The sequence below is a fragment of the Grammomys surdaster genome, unplaced genomic scaffold, assembly GCF_004785775.1.
Source record: "Grammomys surdaster isolate TR1022 unplaced genomic scaffold, NIH_TR_1.0 233, whole genome shotgun sequence".
Taxonomy (NCBI): Eukaryota; Metazoa; Chordata; class Mammalia; order Rodentia; family Muridae; genus Grammomys; species Grammomys surdaster.
The window spans coordinates 5,467,202-5,475,588 of NW_021604678.1; the positions used below are offsets into that span (position 1 = coordinate 5,467,202).

The following is an 8,387-nucleotide window of genomic DNA, read 5'->3' on the forward strand; positions in this document are numbered from 1 at the left end:
TCTGTCTCACAGACTAACACATTATTTACTGTGAGGTTGTGAAGTGTGTGTGTGTGTGTGTGTGTGTGTGTGTGCGTGTGTGTACTTTGTAGTTATGGGTTTCCTTGGGGAATTTGTTCAGCTTCTAGGAGCTGGTAATTATACCACGGAAAGAATGGGCTGCCTCACATTTTATTTTCAAGATCCAGTGAGGTCAAATGACATGTGGAAGGATGCTTTAAATGACCTGCTGTCAGCTGTCATTCTGCCATGCATACTCTGACAATGATATGCTCCCTATCCTATTCTCTTCTCACTAGTAAGGTGTCCTTGGGCCTACTTATCTTTGCCAGCAACATTGGGAAATATATGAAACTCGAAAAATTCCTGTAGACCTGCACTGGGTGAATGCTCTTTTATCACAAAATTAGAACTATTTGATTATGAATGTTAAGTATCAATGACCTGAAGAACTACAGGCCACTATGAAGACCATTCCTGGTGGACATTTCCTTTCACTAACATCTGTTTATTATATTTGCATTTACTTTTGTGTGAATCATTTATTTCGTAACCATGAGTTACGAGGACCTTACTTTTTAATTGATGGCATTTTGTATTTTAGTGGAGTGCTATGAATAAGAAGTACAGCATGTAGCTACAACTTAATTATTTTGTCCAGTCATGTGTGCTGTGAGGGTGCATCAGGTCAAACAGGTGATTGATACACCAGCAAATGTCAAGAAATTGTAAGGATCATACAATTTTGATAATATGAATTACAAAAGTATGTTTATGTCATATTTTTAGTCTATGGGTTTTCTTATCCTTTCATATTTTATAGTTTAAACAATGTTAAATAATCTTTGGGGGGAAAAGATTCTTAGCCCCTCAGGTTAGTAGTGACCTGGACAGGGCACATGGGTGACTTAGCTGTGAGCCGCATCCCTCCAGGTTCTGCACTCTGGTGCAGTACAAGAGCTGAACCTGTCTGATTGACATGACAGTGAAGCATTTCTTGGGCCAGAGAGTACTCTCAAGTTCCTAAAGCAATCGTTCACTGTGTCTTGGCAATGGCACCTGAATCCCTATATCAAACTTGTCTTAAATGAAGACATAGTGCACCTGAAGTGACCCTTGACCAGAAACCAGTGTCCCAGAGACTCCTAACCAAGACCAACATGACCAATGATGACATGTTGGGCAGAGCAACTGCCAACATTGCTTGCTTGGACTACATCCTGGAAGACTCCACTGAGGACCCACAGACATGACCATGACCAGCTTCGCCCGGAACAGCAACCGCACCCCACTGGTGGCTGTGGAGAAACACTGCATTTACTGTGTGAACTCTAAAGACAGCTGTTGGCCTGAAATCCCTTGGCAAGCCTGGGTGTCCTCCAGCTCATCTGATGTCTCCAGAGGTGCCCAGGAATTTGGTGTTGGCTGCATCAGAAGCAATGTGACCAAGACAATGAAGGGCTTTGAGTACATGTTGGCCAAGGTACACGATGAGGCCCCTTCTAAAACCCTGTTGAGACATCAATAAAAAATGAAGAGACAGCAAAGGAGACTGTACTGACAGCTAAAGAGAAGGACAAGGACCCGGCCCATGAGACCACCACCACATAACAGCAGCAGAAGATCACAGAGTCAGCAACCAGTGTTGTTCAGCCTCCTCTCCCTACATCACACTGTACTTGATTATTAAAAATTAAGCTTGAGGCCTCTCTGTTTTCTGTGTGGTGGGATAGGATGGATGTCTTATACACCATCTGCAGTACACCAGGTTCAATGTCTACTGAGCCAACCTGCCTATTCGTCCATGGTCACAAGCAGTGCATAGGCAAAGTGGTAATACACCGTAATCTGTGTATTCTACTAGAGCAGGGTTCCTTGTGTTATTCTCTGATGTGTCCCAAGTACTGTGACTAGTATTTAGCATATAACTGGCAATCAATAAACATTTGATTTTGTTGACCACCACAAAAACATTCTTCTAAAATCATGATCTTTTTCTTTCTTACCCAGTAGGAGGTTTTCCCCCCTCTTAGATTTGAAAACACTTCTTCCTGTACACAGCTGTATCTTACATACAGTTAATCACAGAAATTGCCGGAGTCTATAATTTGGGGCTCAGCATAGCTTGAAAGAACAGACAAAAACCACAGAAGTAGAGAATTAGGAAGAAAGTGATAAGACATGCTAGTACTAAGAAGACGGCTGATTCCATCCCCGGTCCTGATGAACGTGTTGGCTATGAGGACTCTTCGGGACATCCTCATGAACGCTCCAGTGGTACACTTTAAAGATAAAATATAGAACACCCAGGGCTTGGGAGAGGAATCCATGGGACCCAGTACGGGTACTCGATATCTAGAAATTCTTGCCTTGCCTCAGAAGCTTCTGGATCTTGCTGCGTGAGTCACATGTGTGATGTTTTGCACTGCTCTGCTCTGCTCTGCTCTGCTCTGCTCTGCTCTGCTCTGCTCTGCTCTGCTCTGCTCTGAGCCCTGGATACAAATGCAACACTCACCCTCTTGAAGTCAAGGCTCTCGTACTCCTTTACTGATGAGTTTATCATCTCGATGAGTGTTTATGACCAGTGAACCAGGCTGCTTCCTGGAAAGCCCAAGCTGATTGTGTCTGGACAACATCCTTAAGAGATATTTGGTTTTCTACCACATCACTGTATTCAAAGATGGTCCTTCTCTGCTCTCTGGAGGGAATGTTGTCTATGGAGTGGGGCTTCGAGAATGTTTCTGTAAGAAGCCATGATAAACTGATATTCTCTGAAAACAAAGGTCTGTGTCTAAGTCATTTGTTGTCTAGGGCACCCTCACTCTGCCAAGCTTCCATGAGAAATCTGTTGTAGGGTATTTCTTGGTTTACTGGTAATACTTATCCTTTTGGTCACAATCATACAGATAAATAATTTCAATCCAGGCATCTGTGACATGTACTGACTTTTAAGTTTCAAGCAACACCTTTTGGATGATATTGAGCTCCTGAGTTGCATGCTGGATCCAACAGTGTCAAGAACCATCTTAGTGCCCTGCATTTCAATTCTTGACCACAGGGTATAGCTGAAGACATTACTAGTATTGAAGAAGAAAGATACCCTCTCTCAATGATACCAGGCACAGCATAACAATATACAAGCTACAATAATACCAGACTCATAGCATCACATTAAGGCTGGACAACGTGCTAGGAGGAAAAAAGGGGCCCACAAATAGGCCAAAGAGTTGAGTCAGGAACAGTCCTCACTCCCACTTTTAGGATTTCATGGTTTTTTTCCATGTAACTTTTAACTTTAATGAATTCCTGTTTGGTTTATACTAAATGTTTCAATCCCAATAGATGCTTATCAGGTTATCCTAATTCATTAAGATTGAACAACAAGCATTTTATTATATTTACAGATTCTGGGGCCAAGGTAATCAACAGATTACCTCAGGGCTCCTTTTCTCAACTCTACAACACTGATCTTCAGATGAAAGAATAGACCAGAAAATAGTGATGAGTTTTGTGGTTGAGGCTCAGAATCTCATGGAGCATCCTCCACTTGAGTGTGTGGCCCCTGGGCTGGGATAGTTTACATTTGGCTTCGCTGGAACTGATGACCAGAGAGTTCACTTGGTGTCTCATTGCTAAGGCTTTCTTCTGATAGATTTTTCAGTACATAACATTTTAGAGAGTGCTGCAAATGGATGGTGTGGGGGAGAGGCAAGCCAATTATGATAGTCGTAGAAGAAGCAATGTCCTTCATCATAGTCTGTTGACTAAAGCAGCCATGGGCTCACTGAGTCTCAATTGAAAAGTATTTAAAAGTATTCCTGGCGTACAAGTGAGGGTAAGAATGGACACACGAGGATGCTGTTCCTAGGCAGCTTATCTCAAGAGGATCTTGATAAAAAGCAGTGAGATGGGAGATCACTGGGCTGGGAGAGGTCACTTGACAACTGAAAAGTCTTTGATGCTAAATGCCTACAGAGCTAATATACTGCTTTTTATGCTTGAGCCCTTTGATCCCATAGATTATTTTTTTCTTTGAGGGACAAATGAAATTTGTCAACTCCCTGGTTTGGCATGAAGATCCAATGAGATAAAGTGAAGAGTTGCATATTTCTTCTCTGACATACCAAGTCATCAAGGCAAATCGGGGCAAGAAAGAGACCAACATCCAGTAACTACATAATGCTCAGTCCTGATGCAGTTTAATGAGTCACATTTTACATCTAGAGGGGATGCTATGACAATCTGAAAAGATTGTGACTGGCAGGAATATGCTTCATTGTGATAGGACGATCCTATCAGTGTCCACAGATTAGATTTCCCTATAGCACAAAGGGCAACGATATATATGGTAAGTACTTACAGAGCTCCATGTGTGACAAGTATTATGCTAAGTACTTTCTATGGATTTATTACTAACAATTATATTATATAATCTGATTCTTATAATAGGGAAACTGAGGCACGTGGAGATTATATTCTTGTTGAAGTTCTGGAACTTGTAAGAGAGAGGCAGATGAGATTTGAATCTATCTTGTCTGCATTATATTGCCTAATGATACAAAGCCTTGCCTATTCAATAGGTCTGTTAGGAGTTTGCTTACCATGACATCAAATTAAATTCTGACCCAATCTAATTAATTTAATTCAATAAGTGCATATCAGATAGCTCTTCACTCTAAGTGGACTAATAATTAGTGAAGGGTTAATAGAAAACAGATACTGGCATAAAAAATGGACAAGATGAAAACTTCACCTTCAAGGAGAGGCCAGTTTACTAGAAGAGAAAAATATGGGTAACTGGCAAACTGAGTGATACATTTATCCTAGATTCAAACACTGTTGAAGCCATGAAGGTCAGAAAACAAGAAAGTAGGATGGAGATAAACCATAAAGCTATGGGGATGGTACAGTGGATTAGAACTCTTGCTCTATAAGCAAGAGGACCTGAATTAAAATCCCCAGTCTGCTCATACAAAGCCAGTCTTGTTCTTGTAACCCTCACATTGAGGTGCTGAGATCCAAAGAGTTCACTGGTCAGCCAGCCTAGCCCAAAGAGCAAGGTTCCAGTTCAGCAAAGGATCTTCCTCACAGCTACAAGGCTGAAGAGCAACTAAGCAAAAAATTCCATGTTCTATCCTGACCTCTACAGGGTTGTACATGAATGCACTCAATATGCATGCACCTTGCGTCCCTGGCACACACAACACACAGTAGTACATGCCAAAAAGAAAAAAGAAAGGTGGAAGAGCTGAACACATGATATGCCCTCAGATATTTGCAACTTGTTTGAAGATCTTAACTCTACCAGAATAACCTCAGTAGACAACCAACGTAAATTCAGCCTTAGGCCTGCATTTACGGGCACTAATGATTATTGATAATATCTTTAAACTTGAAAAGGATGTTATGTTATAAAACATTCCAATGAGTATTTGTGTGTGTAGTCAAAATGGTATTAAAAATAACAACCACCACCACTACCACTGGTGCTTTTTATAAGGGAATATGCAACAGCCTTTGACTATAACCATCACACAGAATGACTGTCATTGTGGTTATCCTGTTTTCAAATTTCAGTGCTGAGTCAAGCATGGTGGTACACATTTGTACTCTGGAGCCTAAAGGTCTGGGGCAGGAGGGTCTTAGGAATTCAAGGCTAGCCTAAGCTACATAGTGAGTTGGAAACCAGCCCAGGCTCATAATGATATTTTAAAAACCAATAGCAACACCATAAAACAAAACTTACCAACTAAGTAATAAAATGCATCCCCTAAACCCTAAATTTCTAAGTATTAATCTCAGAAGAAGCTATTTAGCTCTAAGAATTGTTTCTAGGGTCCTTAATTATTCCTGTTAGTTACATTTTGATCCATTAGCCATCTATTGCTCTTTCCAGCATGGCCTGGTCTTTGGAAACTGACTCAGTAGAGAGGAAATAAAAAAGGACAGACACACATAGAGGAAAGCTAGGGAGAGGTGGGTGTACTGGCGGGTATTGTGTGTCAACTTGACACAAGCTGGAGTTATCACGGAGAAAGGAGCCTCCCTTGAGGAAATGCTTCCATGAGATCCAGCTGTAAGGCATTTTCTCAATTAGTGATCAAGGGTGGGAGTGCCCAGTCTTGGGTTCTATAAAAAAAGCAAGCTGAGCAAGCCAGGGGAAGCAAGCCAGTAGTAACATCCCTCCATGGCTTCTGCATCAGCTCTTGCTTCCTGACCTGCTTGAGTTCTAGTCCTGACTTCCTTTGGTGATGGACAGCAATATGGAAATGTAAGCTGAATAAACCCTTTCCTCCCCAACTTGCTTCTTGGTGTCATGATGTTTGTGCAGGAATAGAAATCCTGACTAAGACAGTGGGCTTTATGTGTTCTGATAGAGCCAAACTAACTATGGCATAACTGGAACTTCAGCATGCTTACTGTTAGCTAGTCTTGAGAAGAGGTTTCTGTAGGTAAGCAGTTTCAAGCTGTGAACATCCCAGAGGAGAAAGCTGCAGTTGCTATTTTTGCATATGTTAGTCAGTCATTTGTAAATACTCATACTTGGGACAGAGAAAAGCTTTGCCATTCTGAGCTTGCCCCGGGGGAAAGGCTCTGCCAATTTCCCATGGGTCTGAGGCCTTGGTCCTTGCCATGATTATGTCCATGTCAAACAACACATATTCTCCCACTCATGTGCTCATTCCAGAGTCACTAGAGGCTTCCTCTGCTCCTCACGATTCCTGTATCCTGTCCAACTCACCTCTCCACATATATGTGCTGGGAGCCTGATGTCAGCTGTCAGGTATTGAAGCCTTGACTCATCTATGATCTGAGAGTGAAGATTGTTAATTCCCTGAAATTTTACATTTTAAACAGCCACCTAAAGACACAACTACACAAGCTAACAAGAACTTCGTTAAAACAAGGCTCATCAGTACTCAACCTGAAATATTTCTGAAGATTTCACTACTTTCTAGTATTGTCTAGGATCACAAAGTCTTTCACATTTACTGTATATGAATTATGGAGATACTGCACAGTGATAAATTATGTTTTCTTTGTTCTCAGGTCAGTATTCAGTATGGCCTTCTTGATAGCTCAAATCAATCAAAGTGGGGATATTTACATGTTGCGAGCCAGCAAGCATGCCTTGTCATATGCCATGAAAGGAAAAGGTCTAGGTGAATATTTTAAGTGATAGCATGCCTTTGAAGGTACTAGTTTGTTTGTCCTTCATTTATCTTGCAGTAGAGTTATCTTATTAAATATTTTAAATAAAATGAATAGTTTGGCAGTTTTAGAAAGTCTTTATAATTAAAAAAAAAAGCAACAGTCTAGTTGCTTTTCTGCGACCAAAGCCCTGTGCTATGCAGCAAACACTTCATTTCTCACCTCTTGCCTTTGGAGATTGTATCATATTTAGAGACGGTATTGTTATCTTGGACAATGCATTTCAACATTACCCCTCAACACTCAGTGTGGCCAATGAGGACACTTTAAAACTCTATCCTGTAGTCCTCCATGCAATCCCCATCTGTGTCACTGACATCAGCTAACTTAGCTTCACAGATGATTCATATTTATCTCATTAATATGATGTTTATATTAGTAACTGTCAATACATTTTGCACACAGAATCACTTTTCTCCTGTAATAGCATTTCTTTTAGTTTTAATAATTGATACTTTATATGATTTTTCAGTTTTGCAATTCTCCGTGCACTTATAAGACCCAGGTCAATAAATATCAGCCACTGTCACTGCTGAGTCTGTCATTATTCTCCATACATCCATTGTGATATTGAAATGTTTCTGCTCATGGCATCTGTGTTAATAGTCCATGCAGGGCTCTGGCCTGGAGCCTCCAATTTGTTCTGGTTTCTCTCTCATCTTGTAATTCAGATGTCCCCTGAAATGTGTAGTCTCTGTTGTCAGATCTGCTGCTCTCAGGAAGCTCTTTCACCACTTACATTCGACCATTGCCTTCCTTATCAGCCAGCCCTTTCTTAAGGAGGAATGAATGGGAGGTAGATTTGGGAAAATATTTCATTCTACCACATTGAACTCTAGTATTTGAAACTGAACTTACTTTCTCTGAGAATTTTGGGCACTTCTTTGTCTCCTAGCTGCTGGTTTGCTGTTGGTACCTCTGATGATCTTTGTCTTGTCTCTGGGCAGGGTTTTGGCTCTTGTCTTTATTACGGTATTTGAACAGTTAAAAGTAGTATCCCCCCTCTTCCTGCCTCTGTGTATGATTTTTTTTAATTCAATAGGCCTGGAACTCACTGGACCCTTTTATTTTCTTTTGGCTTTTTAATAAGAGACTTACTTATCTTCTAGTTATTATCACTATTATCAATGTTCAACTTCAAGAACCATATTTTTAAGTTTTCTACTTGTTTTCCC

General features: G+C 40.8%; 1 pseudogene; it reads left to right on the plus strand.

Moving 5' to 3' along the window:
- Positions 1-979: 979 nt before the first annotated feature.
- On the plus strand, positions 980-1,611 carry LOC114626323 (annotated as a pseudogene).
- Positions 1,612-8,387: the final 6,776 nt, after the last annotated feature.